Source organism: Rhinatrema bivittatum, chromosome 2 (genome assembly GCF_901001135.1).
Source record: "Rhinatrema bivittatum chromosome 2, aRhiBiv1.1, whole genome shotgun sequence".
Classification (NCBI taxonomy): Eukaryota; Metazoa; Chordata; class Amphibia; order Gymnophiona; family Rhinatrematidae; genus Rhinatrema; species Rhinatrema bivittatum.
In genome coordinates, this window is record NC_042616.1 from 763,478,885 (window position 1) to 763,498,760 (window position 19,876).

General features: G+C 41.1%; 1 protein-coding gene across 1 annotated transcript in view; it reads left to right on the forward strand.

Annotated features, from left to right (window-relative positions):
* FER1L6 (fer-1 like family member 6) overlaps positions 1–19,876 on the forward strand; it is a 277,132-nt gene that overhangs the window by 16,244 nt on the left and 241,012 nt on the right. The gene's annotated exons all lie outside the window — the stretch shown is intronic.

A 19,876-nucleotide genomic window follows, 5' to 3' on the forward strand; every position in this document is an offset into this window, starting at 1 on the left:
ATCTACAGTATGAAGGCTTATTGGTTAAGGGTAGTAACTGCCATACCAGCAAGTTATCCCCATGCACTCTTTCCTTCATTTCCATCCTGTAGCCTTTAGGGATCTACAGTGTTTATCCCATGCCCCTTTGAAATCTTTCACTGCTTTTGTCTTCACCACCTCCTCTGGAAGGGCATTCCAGGCATCCACCATCCTCTCTATGAAAAAATATTTCCTGACGTTGGTTCTGAGTTGTCCTCCCTGGAGTTTCATTTTGTGATCTCTAGTTCTACTGATTTTTTTCCAATGGAAAAGGTTTGTCGATTGTGCATCATTAAACTCTTTCAGGTATCTGAGAGTCTGTATCATATCTCCCCTGCACTTCCTCTCCACCAGGATATATATATTTAGGTCCTTCAACCTCTCCTCTTAAGTCATTTGATGGAGACCACCCACCATTTTGGCCACCCTTCTCTGGACTGCCTCCATCCTGTCTCTGTCCCTGTTGAGATATGGTCTCCAGAACTGAACACAGTACTCCTTGTGAGGCCTCACCAAGCCCTGTACAAGGGGATTATCATCTCCTTTTTCTTACTTGTTATTCCTTTTTCAATCCAACCCAGCATTCTTCTGGCTTTAGCTATCACCTTGTCACATTGCTTCGGCATCTTCAGATCGCTAGACACTATCACCCCCAAGGTCACTCTTTTGCTCCATGCATATCAGCCTTTCATCCCCCATCACATACAGCTCTTTTGGATTACCACACCCCAGATGCCTGACACTGCACTTCTTGGCACTGAATCCCAGCTGCCATATCTTCTATCACTGTTAAAGCTTCCTTAAATCACATCTCATTCACTCTACTCCTTCCGGTGTGTCCACTCTATTGCAGATCTTAATATCATCCTTCTGTCCCTTCTGCAATGTTGCTCATTGTTGTAACCTTGACGTGGGTTGTGGACATTTGGCCTGAGTTGGGATTGACGCCACCTAGAAAGAAGACCAACCACAGGTTCCCAAAGTCAGGAGGCGAGGCCGGCGGACGACAGGGGCCGGCTGGCTGAGGCTTCACCACTACCAACCCCATTCCCCGCAGGTTGAGCCCTTGGGTTCCGGGGGCTGGCTGGACTTAGATGGGTCCCTGTGATGAAGCTCTGACGAGTGATGATCCAAGTCTGGGCAGGCTGCGAGCAGGAGGCGTGAGGTCCGGTCCGAAAGTCCTAGGCAGGCGGCGAGCAAGAAGCATGAGGTCCAATCCGAAGTCCAGGGCAGGTGGCGAGTGAGAAGCGTGAGGTCCAATCCAAAGTCAAGGGCAGGCAGCGAGCAAGAAGCATGAAGTCCAATCTGAAGTCAAGCCAGGGGAATCCGTCCAAGGGAGAAGGAGTAGAAGCTGGAATAAGGCTGGAAGGCAGGAACAGGCACTGGAAAGACAGGAACAGGCACTGGGATGACAGGATCGGGCACTGGGTTGAACAGAATCAGGAACAAGCACGTCACCACAAGGGATATCCCGAACAGACCTGTTGCCAAGTCATCAGGGGAATGTCCGCTGAAGGTTTTTATGAGGAAGAGCCCCTGATATCAGTGAGGAGGGTTGGTGGTGACTTCCTGACGTGGGCCCTTTAACTCTTTGCTGAAGGAGTGCACGCCTAAGGCAGGAAAAGCTGGGGGTGGTACAGGAGGTCCTGCGCCGGCGTCGGCAGCGACAGGAGCTCCCTGGCATCAGGGAACCACACCAGCCCTGGCCATGAGTACACCACTCACAAAGATATTGAACAGAACTGGTTCCAACACCGATCCTTGTGGCACTCCACGTAACACTGTTCTCTCTTCATTGTAGGTTCCATTTACCATTACATGCTGTCTTCTATCCATCAACCAGTTTGTAATCCATGCCACCACCTTGGCACTCACTCCCAAGCTTCTCATTTTATTCACAAGCCTCCTATGCGGGACAGTATCAAAGCTTTACTGAAATCCAAATATTGAGCACTCTTCCTCGATCCAATTCTTTAGTCACGCAATCAAAAAAATCAATCAGATTCCCCTTGTGAATCCATTATGCCTCGGGTCCAGCAATCCTCCTAACTATAGATAATTCACTATCCTTTCTTTCGGCAGAGTCTACATTAATTTTCCCACCACTGAGGTGAGGCTAACCAGCCTGTATTTTCCAGCCTTCTCTCTGCTACTACTCTTGTAAAGCAGGATCACCACCGCTCTTCTCCAGTCACTTAGCACCACTCCTTTTTCCAGAGATCTATTGAAGAGGTCATGTAGCAGACTCCCCAGCACATCTCTGAGCTCCCTCATTAGCCTGGGATGAACCTCATCTGGCCCCATGGCCTTGTCCATTTTCAGTATTCCTAGCTCTTCCCATACATTCTCTTCTGTAAACAGAGTTTCATCTACCCCATCTCCATCAACCAGCAATGGTCCTTCTCCAGGGTCTTCTTTAGTGAACACTGAACTGAAGTATTTATTTAATATTTCCACCATTTCTTCAAATCTCTTCACACAATGCTCCTTGTCATCTTTCAATTTCTCTATACACTTCAGGCCTCCCTTCTTTCTTTGATATATCTGAAAAATATTTTGACTCCTCTCTGTACCTCTTTGGCAATTCTTTCTTCTGATTGACTTCATGCTTTCCTGATTTCTTTCTTTGTCTCCCTCAGTTTTAACAGATACTATTCCTTGTGTTCCTTTTTTTGGGATCATTTATACTTCTTGAATGCTGTTCTTTTTGCCTTAATATTTTCAGCCACCTCCTTAGAGAACCAGATTAGTTTCATTTTCCTCTTATTCTTTTTACTTTCCAAACATATAGATTTGTTGCCTTTGTAATAGCTCCATTTAATTTGGCCCACTGTTGTTCCACCTCACCCATGTTCTCCTAGTCTTCCAGTTCTTTCTCCAGGTATGACCCCATTTTGACAAAGTCCATATTTGTGAAATTCAAAACTCAGGTCTTTGTGTGACTTCTCTGTTTCCTATTTGCAATATTGAAACATACTGTCTGATGCTCACTACTGCTCAGGTGAGCCCCTATCCAAACATCAAAGACATTATCCCCATTAGTGAGCTCTAGATCGAGGATCATAACCTCCTTTATGGGTTCCATTATCATTTGTTTGAGCAGAGCACCTTGAAAGGCATCCACTATCTCTCTACTTTTTATAGATTCCGCAGAAGGGATGCTCCAATCCACATCTAGCAGATTAAAATTTCCAATGAGCAACACATCTCCCTTCTTTCCCAACTTTTGAATGTCCTCGATCAGGTCTCTGTCCAGTTCATCCATTTGGGTTGGAGGCCTGTAGATCACACCAGCAAAAATGGAAGTACCAGCCTCTCTTTTTAGGATGGTCCATAATACTTCTTCTTTACCCCATTTGCAGTTCAGTTGCTTGGATATTGATTTTTACATAAAGAGATACGCCTCCCCCTTTTCTGACCTCTCTGTCCTTATTTAACAAGTTATAGCCCAGGATAGCCACATCCCAATCATGAGTCTCAGTGAATCATGTCTCTGTAACAGCAACAATGTCCAATTCTGCCGCTACCATTAGGGCCTGCAGGTCTGGGATTTTATTACTCAGACTATGAGCATTTGTGGTCATAGTTTTCCAGCTGCACTTCCTAGCCGACTTTTCTGTTTTTGTGAACTGTTACTTTAAGAACATAAGAACATAAGAAATTGCCATGCTGGATCAGACCAAGGGTCTATCAAGCCCATCATCCTGTTTCCAACAGAGGCCAAACCAGGCCATAAGAACCTGGCAAGTACCCAAACACTAAGTCTATCCCATGCTACTGATGCCAGAAATAGCAGAGGCCATTCCCTAAGTCAACTTGATTAATAGCAGTTAATGGACTTCTCCTCCAAGAACTTATCCAAATCGTTTTTAAGCCCAGCTACACTAAATGCACTAACCATATCCTCTGGCAACAAATTCCAGAGCTTAATTGTGCGTTGAGTGAAAAAGAATTTTCTCTGATTTGTCTTAAATGTGCTACTTGCTAACTTCATGGAGTGCCTCCCAATCCTTCTCTGAAAGTATAAATAACCGATTCACATCTGCTCATTCAAAACCTCTCATGATTTTAAAGACCTCTATCATATTCCCCCCTCAGCTGTCTATTCTCCAAGGTGAACAGCCCTATCCTCTTCAGCCTTTCCTCATAGGGGAGCTGTTCCATCCCTTTATCATTTTGGTCACCTTTCTCTGTAGCTTCTCCATTGCAACTATATCTTTTTTGAGATGCGGCGACCATAATTGTACACAATATTCAAGGTGCAGGCTCACCATGGAGCAATACAGAGCCATTATGACATTTTCCGTTTTGTTAACCATTCCCTTCCTAATAATTCCTAACATTCTGTTTGCTTTTTTGACTGCTGCAGCACACTGAGCGGACGATTTCAAAGTATTATCCACTATAATGCCTAGATCTTTTTTCTGGGTGGAAGCTCCTAATATGGAACCTAACATCATGTAACTACAGGAAGGGTTATTTTACCTTATATGCAACACCTTTCACTTGTCCACATTAAATTTCAACTGAAATTTGGATGCCCAATCTTCCAGTCTTGAAAGGTCCTCCTATAATGTATCACAATCCACTTGTGATTTAACTACTCTGAATAATTTTGTATCATCTGCAAATTTGATAACCTCACTCATCATATTCCTTTCCAGATCATTTATAAATATATTGAAAAGCACCGGTCCAAGTACAGATCCCTGAGGCACTCCACTATTTACTCTTTTCCACTGAGAAAATTGACCATGTAATCCTACTCTCTGTTTCCTGTCTTTCAACCAGTTTGTAATCTACGAAAGGACATCGCCTCCTATCCCATGACTTTTTAGTTTTCTTAGAAGCCTCTCATGAGGGACTTTCTCAAGCGCCTTCTAAAAAGCCAAATACACTACATCTACCTGTTCACCTTTATCCACGTGTTTATTAACCCCTTCGAAAAAATGAAGCAGATTTGTAAGGCAAGACTTCCCTTGGGTAAATACATGTTGACTGTGTTCCATTAAACCATTTTCACGTCCTACTCATGATATCTCTGTGCATCCAAGTATACTTTTAGCTTTCCAAACCATTTTTTCACACCGATTGGCTACCTTGAGGCCATCAAAGATGATAACCCCTAGGTCTGTTTTGTGACTGTTAAGTCTTCTCCTCCAAAATGATATATTTTCTTTAGATTTCTGCATCCCAGATTCATTATTTACCCTTTGCATGTGTACTCTTTTGCAGATTTTCATATCATCTGCATCTAGGCATGTTTTGCCTTCTAGGCTCTAGCCCTTCCCCAGTATCATTTATAAAAACATCAAAGAGGATTAGACCTAAAACTGATTCCTCTGGCACCCCACTGGCCACTTCCATTCTCCAGAGTGGACCCCATGGATTACTAGTTCCTGAATCCTGTTGGTCAACTAACTTCTTACCTGGTTTATAATTTTTCATCCAACTTTGAAACTGGTGTGACAGGGGCCCAAAGACAGGTCCAGGTCAGTAGGATGTTGTCCTTGGAGAAATTCCACAAATTGTCACTTGACCTCCACCATTGAGATTTTGGGGTTGGGTCAATTTGGCAGAGTTTTATTAAGGGGGATGGTGTATCTCTTTACGGAATGTTATGATGGAGAACCTCTAGGCAGAGTTTTATTTCAGTCTATATAAGGTGGTAATCAGAGCAGGAAATAGGGTCTTTTGGTTTGGGAGTTGGAGCCAGAAGCTGAGATGTAGTTAGGGTGGGCAGTCTCTCTTCTTCACTGCAACCAACCGGTCGGTGCCAGCAAGGCCATAGCTTTAGCACATCAATATTAAACTCCTGGCTAGAGCCATTGAGCCACCTGGGAGGACTCATGGGTTACTGAGAATGTGGGTACACAATACCCATTCCTGGACCAGGGAGAAAGACATATGAGGAATGTGAGTACTGAATATTGTTGCTTCATGAAGACGTGGGACTAATTCCCCTATTTATATATTCAAGAGGGGAAGAAGAGAAAGAAGAGTATGTTATTCTGAGAAGAGGCTGTGTAGAGGAAGTAAGTTTTGCTGTTGCTGCTAACTCAATGCTGTAAGAACTTGTAAGCCATGAGTTAATCAGAGAATTTTTTCAGAGTTTTCTGTGACTGCAGAAAACCCCAGATTTCCAAAAACTAAAGTTTTTTTTGTTTGGTTGAAGAAACCTTTCGAGCAAGACTTTCCTTTATCCCAAGGTGTGGGTTCATGAGAGGTATCTCTCAGTGACCAGAGAGTGGAATGAACGATTTGGGGTGCAGTCAAAAGGATCACAGAGGGGAAAGAAGTATTTTTGGTTTTAGTTCTCTGTCCAGCTTGACGAATACAATCCTTTCCACTGTGCCAGGTCCCCTACCCCGTCTGTATGACTACAATTTTGTTTTTTTTAACCTACAGAGAGACTGGTGTTATTTTATTATTTATTTATATTCTGCCAGTGCCTTTCATACACTTCAGAGCAGATTGCATTCAGGTACTGTAGGTATTTCCTTGTCCCCAGAGGGCTCAGAATCTAAGGGGCTCATTCACTAAGTCACGGTATTTTTCCCTGAGCAAAAAGTGCCACAGGAGTCAGAAAGCCGTGGCTGTGAATCCCACAATATTTCTCCACATGGAAAAATGCCATGAGGAAAAATCCCCATGGTGATTAATGCCTCCCTTACAACATGTGATGGCAGCCCCAAAACTGTGGGGCCACAACATCATTTAAAGGAACTGATGGCCCTGAGTAAGCACCCCCCCCCCCCCCTTTGAAAGTTGCCAAAAAAAACCCTGGGAGTGTCCATAGATTGCCTGTCCCACCTCAGCCCACCAACCCTGGAGAAGGCCGTATAAAAACATTGTAAAATTTTAAACATTTTTATGACTGGTCCAGGCCCTGTCCCCCCTACCCCCCACTTCTCCCTTGCAATACAAAAATCCAGCCCCCAGAAGCCAGGACCCCCCCACCCTAGCCCACCCTCTGAGCCCCCGTTACTCACAAATTAAGCCCTGGTGATTCAATGGGGGTCCAGTGCACCCCTTAAGCTCTGGACCGGATGGAATAAAGCCACACAAAGATCAAAGTCATGGATTTCAGAAATACAGACTTTGTTAAAGTGGGGAAGTACCTTGAGGAAGAGTTAGAAGGCTGAGACGAGATAGGAGAAGTAGAACAGTGGACTAAATTAAAAGGCGCTATAACAAAAGCAACACATCTTTATGTAAGAAAACTGAATAAAAGCAAGAGGAAAACAAAACTGATATGATGCTCTAAAGAGGTGGCTGAAAAAATAAAGGCAAAAAGATCAGCATTCAAAAGTATAAAGGGGCCAGGGCTGCAAAAAGAGGCCGATAGGGGAAAATATCCGGTGAAGCTGAAAGAGACGAGAAAAGTAATCAAGATTCCAAAAGCTCAAGCTGATGAAAGGATTGTCAAAGAGTTAAAGTGAGATGATAAAACATTTTTCAGATATATCAAAGGAAAGAGGAAGTTCAGAGATGGTATTGTAAGACTGCAAGGAGACAAGGGTCATTATGTGGAGAAAAGAAAATGCAGAAACAGGAAATAAGTATTAACTAAAGAAGACCTTGGGGAAGGACTAGGGCTATTTGGTAAGAGCAGGGATGGGAGTGGGATTGATTCCACTCTGTTTACGGAAAAAAGTGAGTGGAACTAGTGAAACTGGAAGTGGAGAAGGCTTTGGGGCCAGATAAGATTCATCTCAGGATACTGAAGGAGCTCAGAGAGGTGCTGGCAGGTCGCTGAAAAACCTGTTCAATAGATCCTTGGAAAAGGGAGCGGTGCCACAAGATTGGAGAAGGGCGGTTGTGGTCCAGCTTCATCAAAATGGTAGCAAGGAGGAGTCTGGAAACTACAAGCTGGTTAGCCTTACCTCGGTGGTGGGAAAACTAATGGAGATGCTTCTGAAGGAAAGAATAGTGAACTAACTGCAACGCAATAGGGTGCATGATCCGAGACAACACGATTTTGACAGAGGAAGATTGTGTTAGATAAATCTGATTGAGTTTTTTTGATTGGGTGACTAGAGAATTAGATCAGTGGGATTTATATGAATTTTAGCAAAGCTTTTGATACTGTCCCACGTAGGAGAATCATGAATAAAATAAGAAGCCTGGAAGGTGGTGGAATGGATCAGTAATTGGTTGACTGACAGACGACAGTGAGTAGCCATAAATGGAACCTGCTCCTAGGAGGGAAGAGTGATAAATAAAGTGCCAGAGGGAGCGGTTCTGTTCAATATCTTTGTGAGAGATATTGTGAAAGGGGTTAGAAGGGAACGTTTATCTATTTGCAGATGACACTAAGACCTGCAACAGAGTGGATCCACCTGAAGGAGGACAGAAAACGAAAAGTGATCTAAGAAAGCTCGAGGAGTGGTAGAAGGTTTGGCAGTTGGGATTCAATGCCAAGAAGTGCAGTCATGCATTTGAGGTGCAGAAATTGAAAGGAACTGTACCTGATGTGCACGAACTGGGAGAAAGACCTCAGGCTGATTGTGTCTGGTGATCTCAAGGCGGTGAAGCAATGTGACAAGGCGGTAGCTGAGACCAGAGGGGTGCTGAACTGCATAGACAGAGGCTTAACCAGCAGGAAAAAGGATTTAATAATGAATCTGTACAGGTCATTGATAAAACCTCATCTAGACTACTGTGCTCCGCTCTGGAAATCGTATCTCAAAAAGGATAGAGACAGGATTGAAGCAACCAAAATTGTGTTGGGTTTCCTACAAAAAGAGTTATGATATGAGATTGAAGGACCTAAATTTGTACGTAACCTGCCACCCTCCCAACAGTGTACATAACATAATGGAATGGGACTTCCCTGATATGTAGTAGTTACTCTTCAAAATTTATTTTGTGGGTTTTAAAAATGGTCATGCAAATGGTAAAGTGGGCCATTATGATGAACAGAGGATAAATATACTCACTAATCCTTTTTTAACTGACTGGACAGGAAGGAATCCCCTCATTCCATTTCATGATTTCCTTACCCAATATTTAAAAAGGGCTCCAGGGGCGATCCGGGAAACTACAGACCAGTTAGCCTGACTTCAGTGCCAGGAAAAATAATGAAAAGTGTTCTAAACATCAAAATCACAGAACATATAGAAAGACATGGTTTAATGGAGCAAAGTCAGCATGGCTTTACCCAAGGCAAGTCTTGCCTCACAAATCTGCTTTACTTTTTTGAAGGAGTTAATAAACATGTGGGTAAAGGTGAACCGGTAGATGTAGTATACCTGGATTTTCAGAAGGTGTTTGACAAAGTTCCTCATGAGAGGCTTCTTGGAAAAGTAAAAAGTCATGGGATAGGTGGCGATGTCCTTTCGTGGATTGCAAACTGGCTAAAAGGAAACAGAGAGTAGGATTAAATGGACAATTTTTTCAGTAGAAGGGAGTGGTCAGTGGAGTGCCTCAGGGATCTGTATTGGGACCCTTACTTTTTAATATATTTATAAATGATCTGGAAAGAAATACGACGAGTGAGATAATCAAATTTGCAGATGACACAAAATTGTTCAGAGTAGTTAAATCACAAGCAGATTGTGATAAATTGCAGGAAGAACTTGTGAGACTGGAAAATTGGGCATCCAAATGGCAGATGAAATTTAATGTGGATAAGTGCAAGGTGAGGCATATAGGGAAAAATAACCCATGCTATAATTACACAATGTTGGGTTCCATATTAGGTGCTACAACCCAAGAAAGAGATCTAGGCATCATAGTGGATAACACATTGAAATCGTCGGTTCAGTGTGCTGCGGCAGTCAAAAAAGCAAACAGAATGTTGGGAATTATTAGAAAGGGAATGGTGAACAAAACGGAAAATGTCATAATGCCTCTGTATTGCTCCATGGTGAAACCGCAGCTTGAATACTGTGTACAATTCTGGTTGCCGCATCTCAAAAAAGATATAATTGCGATGAGAAGGTACAGAGAAGGGCTACCAAAATGATAAGGGGAATGGAACAGCTCCCCTATGAGGAAAGACTAAAGAGGTTAGGACTTTTCAGCTTGGAGAAGAGATGGCTGAGGGGGGATATGATAGAGGTGTTTAAAATCATGAGAGGTCTAGAACGGGTAGATGTGAATAGGTTATTTACTCTTTCGGATAATAGAAAGACTAGGGGGCACTCCATGAAGTTAGCGTGGGGCACATTTAAAACTAATCGGAGAAAGTTCTTTTTTACTCAACGCACAATTAAACTCTGGAATTTGTTGCCAGAGGATGTGGTTAGTGCAGTTAGTATAGCTGTGTTTAAAAAAGGATTGGATAAGTTCTTGGAAGAGAAATCCATTAGCTGCTATTAAGTTCACCTAGAGAATAGCCACTGCCATTAGCAATGGTAACATGGAATAGACTTAGTTTTTTGGTACTTGCCAGGTTCTTATGGCCTGAATTGGCCACTCCTGGAAACAGGATGCTGGGCTTGATGGACCCTTGGTCTGACCCAGTATGGCATATTCTTATGTTCTTACCCTTCCATAAATTATGCTGGCCAAATAATTGGAGCTGATGCCAAGCTCAACTTCCAATTAACAATAAGCTTTATTCTCTGGATATACCAGACAGCAAAAATATTTACATGGATGAGTGAGGATTTGGTTTTACATTTTAGTTACTGAACAGGTCAGAAATGCATAGGTATACAAGAGTCAGTTCCGTTAATAGTTGACAAATCTTATTGGGACACAGACAGTACATCCCTCTACATCCACCAAGTACATCCTTACAATATCCAGTACTGACTGTATGGGTCAGTATAAACTCCCATATTACGTTAACTTGAGATTTCCCCTTCCATCCGTGGTTAGAGGCAAGGAACAGCTTATAACATCCTATATCAACATTCTCATCCAGTGGGGACCAAATGCATCTCAGACACACATGATTTAGTTAGTTAGTTCAATTTATTTGATAGATCACCTTTCTTGTTTAAAATCAAACGGGCTGATACAGTAAAAAACACGGGAGAGCGGGCGCACAGGACAATCTCCTGTGCGTGCGATACAGTAAAAAAATGTATTTAAATTAGGCCCGGCGGTGAAAAGAGGTGCTAGGGACACTAGTGCGCCCCTAGCGCCTATTTTTGGACAGGAGCAGCGGCTGTCAGCAGGTTTGACAGCCGACGCTCAATTTTGCCGGCGTCGGTTCTCGAGCCCGCTGACAGCCATGGGCTCGGAAACCAGACGCCGGCAAAATTGAGCGTCCAGTTTTTGGCCCGACAGCCGCCGGCCCATTTTAAATTTTTTCTTCTTTTTTTTTTACTTTGTTTTACCCTTCGGGACCTCCGACTAAATATCGCTATGATATTAAGTCAGAGGGTGCCAGCAGAAATAAGCACCTATGTTTGGGTAGGCGCTAATTTCTTAGAGTAAAATGTGTGGCTTGGCTGCGTCTAAGAGCAGGCTAACAGTGCGCTCCGTTGGAGCGCACTGTTAGCCTGCTCTTAGACGCTTGGCCTGACAGTGATGTAAGATAAAAAGAAATATATATATATATATATATATATATATATATATATATATATAATGCATTAAACTATAATAAAACATCAATAATAATAAAATACATATACAACTTCTCTACAAGGACCCCCTGGGGTACTCCTCCTTGATGAGGATTCATTCCATCCCTGGACTTCTTCACCTTGACACCTGGTCAGCTCCCCAAGAGGTGGGGAGGAAACCCACTCCAAGCCATTCCATGGCCACTGGCCTCTCTTTTGCACTTTTCTGATTAACTCCTCTGGATGAGGAGGAGACATTTCCTTCTTCATAGCTTCAGGTCTCTCCCCTTGAGGGGAAGAGCCATTTCCCCTCGGAGGGTCCCTGAGCATCCCACCCCACAGGTTGGATGCTCCAGATGATCACATTTTCTGGAGGTCCCTATGATGTAAAGGGCAAGGGAAGAAAAAGGGCTAAAACCCACCAGAATTGCCCTCTTTTATATTGCCCACTCACTGTGGACTACCAGTCACAGAACCCAAGAATTTAAGGGAACATACACACTTCAACCTTAACACATTAAAAACAATGTTCGCTATACTGGAGAAGAAGAGAGACAAGGATGATATGATACAGACTTTTAAATATCTGAAAGCTATTAATAATGCACAGAAATTAAACTTTTTTTGATGGAAAAAAACTGTAGAACAAGGGGTCTTGATATCAAGCTCCGGGGGAGTCGAGTCAAGACCAACATCAAGATTTCTGAATGGAAGAGATGGTGGATGCATAGAATGCTCTCAGAAGAGCTAGTGAGGACAAGGACGGTAATGGATGGAATTCAATAGGGAATAGGAGAAACGCAAAGGATTCCTAGTGGTTAAATGATGGAGCCGAAGAAAAAGGTAACCTGTGTTGACTGGGGTAATCATCAGCACAAAGCAACAATTATCCTAATTTAAAAAAAAATGGAAAACAAAAGATTGCTGGGCAGACTGGATAGATCACTTGGGCCTTTTTCTGCCAGCATTTGCTATGTTACTAAAGGGTATGCACATCTCTGCATAAACACACACATACACACACTGATGCATAGTTTAGTACTGAGTGTCTTTATGGCAGTCTCTGTGATTCCTTTGTGAATAACCAGGCCTCCAGAATCAGATTTCAGAGACTGCAAGTTCTCATAACAATTTTCTTTGTTATATTTTACAATTCAGCCTCCAGTGATATTGTTTAAAAGTGAGGTATATACACTTTGATGTGACTTGTAGCATCAAAACATTCCTCAGGGCATTGCTATTTTTGTTGGTGTTCATCATGATATATTGTGTATCCTTTGATTAGGGACTTCTGAAGCTAAAATAGTGTTTTACATGCAGATATGGCTTTGTACAAAATTGCCCGCTTGATATGTGGATAAATCTACTTATTTATTTATTTATTTAAAAACTTTTATATACCGTCGTTAAGTTAGTTAACCATCACAACAGTTTACAGTAGGGCACGATAATGAAAGAATGATTACAACTTAATCATGTGCCATCACAGTACGGTAACAATTTAATATATATAAATCATGTGCCATCACAGTGCCATCACAGTACGGTAACAATTTAATATATATAAATATAATAACTATGTGTGTAATTTAAGCTTGTATATTAGGAACATATTAAGCAGCTTGTGTTTAATATTACTAATGCTTTTGTATGTTACTATGCTTTTGTATGTTACAATTAACAACTTCAAGTTTGGTGCGTCCTTATCAATCAACTGTTTTTCTCCTTCTCTTTATCTTTATAAAAAGCTTGTTTAAAAAGCCAGGTTTTCAGATTTGTTTTGAAAATTTTTAAGTTTCTCTGCAGCCTTAATTCGAGTGGCATGGTGTTCCATAGCACGGGGCCAGCCAGTGACAGTGCTCTTTCCCTTACTTGTGTGAGGCGGGCTGTTTTAACAGAGGGGACAGTTAGTAGAGCCTTATTAGCAGATCTCAGGTTTCTTTGTGGGACATGTACTCGTAGTGCAGTATTAAGCCAGTCAGCTTTTTCATCGTGGATTAGTTTATGAATTATACATAAAGCCTTATATTGTATTCTTTGTTCAATTGGGAGCCAGTGTAAGTCGGCTAGTGTTCCTGTAATGTGTTCATTCTTTTTTTTGCCAGTCAAAATTCTAGCAGCTGAGTTTTGTAATATTTGCAGTGGCCGCATTGTGGATTGTGGTAGTCCTAATAGTAGGGAGTTACAGTAATCAGTGCTTGCGAATATCAATGCCTGTAGGACTGTGCGGAAATTGTTTAGTGTTAATAGAGGTTTTAGTCTACTCAAGATCATTAGTTTTGCATATCCTTCTTTTGTTTTCAATGAGATGTGTTGTTTCATGTTTAACTCAGGATCAATTATTACTCCTAGATTCCTTACTTTGGTTGCTAGCATAGCAGCTTGAGTATTTTTGAATGTGGGTGTTGGTTGTATGTGGTGTATGTTTTTACGTTCAAGGTGTCAGAATTCTGTTTTGTCGATGTTTATTACTAGTTCCATCTGATTTAAGAGCTGCTTGATTATTTCAAGATACATATTGGCAAGTTTCATTGTTTCTTCAATGGTGTTTACAATGGGTAGCAGTAGCTGTATATCATCTGCGTATATGTAATGTATTATTCCAAGTCCCGCTAGTAGGTGACATATCGGGAGGAGATAAATGTTAAAGAGAGTTGCCAACAGGGCTGACCCCTGTGGGACACCGGTTATCAGTGAGACTTTGTCTGAGAGTGTTTTTTGATTTGTACTTGAAAAAATCTGAGCATAAGTTTGCTCAGATTGAGCAGAGGCATTCCCAGGGGTGGGCTTGGAAAGGGGGGTTCCACCTTTGTGTGTTATGTGTGTAAACTCTGGGCTAACGTCCCATCTCAGGACCCCAAAGACAACACCTCAAATACGACTTAAGCTGTTAAAGTCTTCCAGTGATGTTAAACCAAACCTGATGTCCAAGATTTCTCGTTGGGGATGGAGATTATCTCCTGGGCCCTGAGCATTGTTCCATAGTTAATTCAACATTAAAGATTCTTTTATAAAGCAACAATAATCAACAAAAAGCTGATCTGATTTCCAACTTAACTTTTACTGATTAATGATGGAAAATTGATGAGAATATTCAATTACAACGTCTTGTGCTTTACAGTCTTTTCAGACCATTGATCTTTAATACATTTGTGAACTTATACTTATAATTAATTTGTTCTGTGGTTAAAGTCAATTAGTTCTTTTTTTCCTGTTCCTTTCCAATCAATGGGGTAGTTTTTAAGCTTCCTCCCAATAGCTGGTGGCTGAGATGACAATCCAATTTAGATGTATTAATTCACAGTCCCAAGTGTCATATCTTTAGTCCAGTTGTCTCAGACTTTATTCCTCTTTTTTACTCCCTTGGTATCTAGATACTGGTTTCGCACCCAATAGCACCACCATAGGAGGTGAAGCTATTGGGAGCGAAAGCGGATGCGAAAAGGGCCTTACCTTTTTGCTGTCCGCAGTGTCAGCGCAGAGTCGGCCCTGGTGACACCCCAACTCCTCCTCTTCCGGGGCCGACTCCGCCCCGACTCCGCCCCCATCCTGGTATTGCAAGCGATAAGGGACTTTTCGCGTGCAAAAGGTCCCTTATCACGTTTGAGCGGCTTGGAAAATGAGGCCCTAAGGGACATACTTCCCCTACAAGGAATAACTATCTCTCAACTTAAACAAAACTGAAATTATGGTCCTGCAGAATCTGACTGATTGCAGATCCCTAATTCATTTTCATTCCAAAATCAAGAGATTCAATTGTACCAGAAATTAAGGGGCAGATTTTAAAAGCCATAAGCACACGGGCCTATTTTCAAAAGGCCCGGCGGCACAAGTAAAGCAACGGGATGCATGTAAGTCCCGGGGCTTGAAAAAATGGATGGTCCGGGGGCAGGCGGGGGCATGGCCAGAGGCCTCTGCAAGGCCGCTGGGCTGGGGGATCGTGCCAGCAGTTGGCAGGCATGTGCAAGTTATGCCTGCCTTTGGCAGGCATAACTTGCACATGCCTGCCAACTGCTGGTAGGGGAAGGGAACTGCTGCCAACTGCTGGTAGGGGAAGGGAACTGCTGCCAACTGCTGGTAGGGGAAGGGAAGGGAAGGTGGGGGGGGAAGGAAAGATCCCTCTGAGGCCGCTCCGATTTCAGAGCGGCCTCAGAGGAAATGGGGAAAGCCAGCTGGTCTCCCCGAGGGCTCGCTGCGCGGAAGGTGCACTAGTGTGCACCCCCTTGCGCGCACGCCGACCCCTGATTTTATAACATGCGCGCGGCTGCACGCGCTTGTTATAAAATCGGGCGTACATTTTAAAATCTGCTCCTAAGAGTTTAGGAGTATTCCTTGATTCAAATCTTAACACGCTTAGCCAAATTAAGTAGGCAGTCAAATCTCTGCTGTCCTCTTGAGCCTTCCATTCAGTTGTACAGTCCTTAGTGTTACCAGTTATAGATTATTGCAATTTTCTTCTGATTAGTCTTCCCAAATATTTATTGCGTGTCCTGCAAGTTCTTTTGAACTCCGTCACTAGAATGATATCTGCCGTAACTAAACAGGAAAACATATCTCCCATTCTGAAAGAACTCCATTGGTTTCCAGTCAAGCGGATAATTCAATACAAGTCTGTACTGCTAATTCAAGAAATGCTTAAGAGGGACTTGATCCCATGAATCAACCAGCTGCTTCATATCTATTATCCTGGCCATGCATTGTGATCATCTCAGAGAGGGCTATTAGATGTGCCCTCAATGCAGCAGATTTGCTTAGTTGAGTTTCGTGAGAGACTCTTTTTTGTTACTGACCCAGTTCTCTGGAACTCATTGCTAATGGCTTTGAGGACCACTGAATGCATAAAATGTTTTAAAAAGTTGCTAAAGATACACCTTTTCCATCAGGCAATTGAGTGTTGCGAATATAAATTCAGGTACAAATTGTTCATGTTGGGTTTTTTATGTTTAGTTAATATTTGGTTATTCTGTTCTCATTTTTATATTTTATGTATGTACATATTGTAAGTTGCCTAGAACTTGGTATAGGTGGCATATACATTTTTGTAATAAATAAATAACTAAAAAGTCCACACCCTAAAATGGTGGCACTGGGTTTTATAGGTTAGGGACACCACCATTTCAGACTCCCACATGGGAGAGCTAAAACTCATGTGGGAATCTGCTTTTATACCCCCCTACTATAATGGAATATTCCTCTTAGTAGGATCTCATAGTGTTGACTACATGTGTATTGCTTTTTCAAAAGAATGTATGTAAAATTTACCTGAGAAAATTTCAGCACACAGTTTAGCAGGTGTAATTGTTCACATGCATATGTGCATGCACTCCCTTTAAAACTGGTGTAACTTATATGTGTATTTGCCATCTAATTTATGAGGGCTGTTACAAAAGTATTCAGGAAGATTGTGAGGACCTGGATTTTTACAAGGGCTTGTCATTGAAACATTTTACATGCAGGCTTTAGCTCCTTATCTAGGTTTTAGTTGTAGTCCCCTTTTTTGCTTACTTAAGCTACTCCCAAAATGACCTAAACTAATTGCTTTCCTTCCCCTTTCTGGTACCAAGCCGTCCTTTTCTCCAAGTGCTGACTAGTCATGTATCCTAATCTATGATTTTAATCTGTTTACCTATAATCTCTAATAGACCTACTATTTCTTATAATCTTGGTTAGGGTTAATTTTGTACTTATTTGTCTACGGACACTAATAGGTACAGTTATACACAATTTTCCAAACTCCTTTTTTGTTTCTATTAAATGTGTCTTCTATAAAGAATCCTATTGCCTTAACTACTGAAGATCAGACTAAAAATGAATTACTTGAAGTATTTATAGGGACTTTCATTTTTTGTTTTTATTTTATTTTGTCTGGGAATTTCTATGTTAGAGTGAAAAAGAGAAGTCAGTGGAAAAAATGACTTTTGCGCTGATTTTTCTCCCGAGTGTTATATCATCTTCATTTTTCCACTAACCTTTTTATTCTATGATTGAAATTCCCAGGCAAAATAAATTAAAAGCTGAAAATGAAGGACTCTAGGTATTACTAATTAAGCTCCCCTGAACTTTACTTAAATGGGAAAGGCTAAGGAAGTTAGGGCTGTTCAGTTTGGAGAAGAGACGACTGAGGAGAGATGTGATAGAGGTCTACAAAATCATGAAAGGACTTGAACAGGTAAATGTAAATCAGTTATTTATGTTCTTAGATAATAGAAGGACTAGGGGGCACTCCATGAAGTTAGCAAGTATCTCATTTAAAACAAATTGAAGAAAATTATTTTTCACAACTCGAATTCAATGCCAGTAGTTAGTATAACTGGATTTTAAAAAAGGTTTGGATAAGTTCCTAGAGGAAAAATCCATAAACTGCTATTAATTAATAAGTAATAGTAGCTTGAGATTTATTTAATGTTTGAGTACTTGCCAGGTTCTTATGGCCTGGATTGGCCTCTGTTGGAAACAGGATACTGGGCTTGATGGACCCTTGGTCTGACCCAGTATAGTATGTTCTTATGATTTCATAAATGACTAAATGTATCTAAATTATTTCCTTGTCTTTCTTTACCAACCAATATCAAGTTATGTCATGTATTCCATCTCCCAATGAGTAAGTTAGTCTATAACAGAATGAAGATAGAGGTGTGGTAGAGATGGAATGGGGGGGAGGGAGTCCTTCCTTCTACTTTCTTTTTTTTTTTTTTTAATATTTATTAAGTTTTATAATTAATACATCAAGCAGTATTTACCTGAATATAGTATACAGAAATGATTTATAATTTCAATTATATATTTACCCTGTTAACATCAAAAAAATCATCCCTGTCAATCAAGCCCTCAAATGAGATCCTTTACACTATTCCAAGTAAAATTATACAATAAATGCATAACCTATGTAATAAAATTGACTATAGGATAATTATTTTAGTTATTGGGAGATCAAAACTCCTATTCTGAGCCCTTCATGATGTGTCTGGTGATGAGCTCTACTTTCTTTTTAAACCTAAGCAGTAATAATACCCAACAAACAAAAACACAATGCAAATACCTCTTTTAAAAAAAAATAAAAAGAACAAAAGCAATTAATAAAAAATATCCCTCAGCAGTTGAATTCAAGCCAGAAAAACTACAAGAATGGAGTTGAGCTACAAACAGCTAATTTTTCTGCATCATTACATGATGAATATGCTGTTTTCCGCTTCGAATAAATGGAAGAGTGAGCTATAAAAAATAAAATACATGTAAATAGAAAATTAAATACATGTAAAATAATTCAACTTGAAATTAGCAGTAATAGGTAAGGGTGATGGAGGGAGTCTTCAGACTGTGTTTGAAAAGGTGCAAGGACCAATATACTAGCCAGCAGATAGCACCATATGAATGGCCTGAAAATGCAAGATATTTTTCTCCTGGCAACTGACCAGTTCCATAGTATATGCATGGGATTCACAGGGAGATTTTTGTGTTAAAGTTTGTGCAAAATCACAGACTTTAAAACAAATAAACCTTAATTACAGCTCCCTAACATGTAGTTACGTTTCATGCAAAAACACGTTTTTTGTGCAAGTTTGTGATATTTACCTCTGCGAACATAGGTAATGAGCTGCTTGAATAATATTATGTAGCTGATTACCTATTTTGCATTGAAAGTGCGGCCCAATTTGCAAATGCTAAATTTGGCATTCTAAAGACACCAATAGAATGCTTTAATGTGATAGAGTATGCTATCGGCAATTTTAACGCGCATTTGGATGCACATTAGTACATCAGCCTTCATGAGTTAGAGAGTCAAAAGGTCACTGGTTGGACATTCTAAACAGAAGTCACAGCAGTAAGAAAGAACTGCCATCACCTGGGGCTAGATTTTCAACTAAGAAACCAATGTGAAGATAAGACATGAATTCGAAGAGTGAAAGGACTTGGGAGGGTGATGAGGTAGTTCATAGAAGAAACACGAAGAGCAGTTTTGTACTTGAATGAGTCAGGGAACCAGGTGAGTTTCTTGAGGATTGGAGTGATAAGGTCTTTTGGTGAAGGAGGATGGACTTTGCAGGAGTTGAGAACTAGTTTTCTGAATTCACAAAAGATGAAAATCTTAGGCTATGTTACAGAGGGCTGGTGTTACTGAGGGTCACACAATGTACTAGCTGACAGCTGTGAAAGTTCAGGATTATTTTGGCAAAATACACTTGACATGAAAATATCTGTTCCTGTATTTTTAAGTCAATGGCGTGATATGTCAGTGAGGTAACATGTAATGCTGCTAACAGCAATAGGTGCATGCTATTGAGGTTTCATCTTCAGCACAATAAAGTCTGTAGATAACCAAAAGAAAAAAA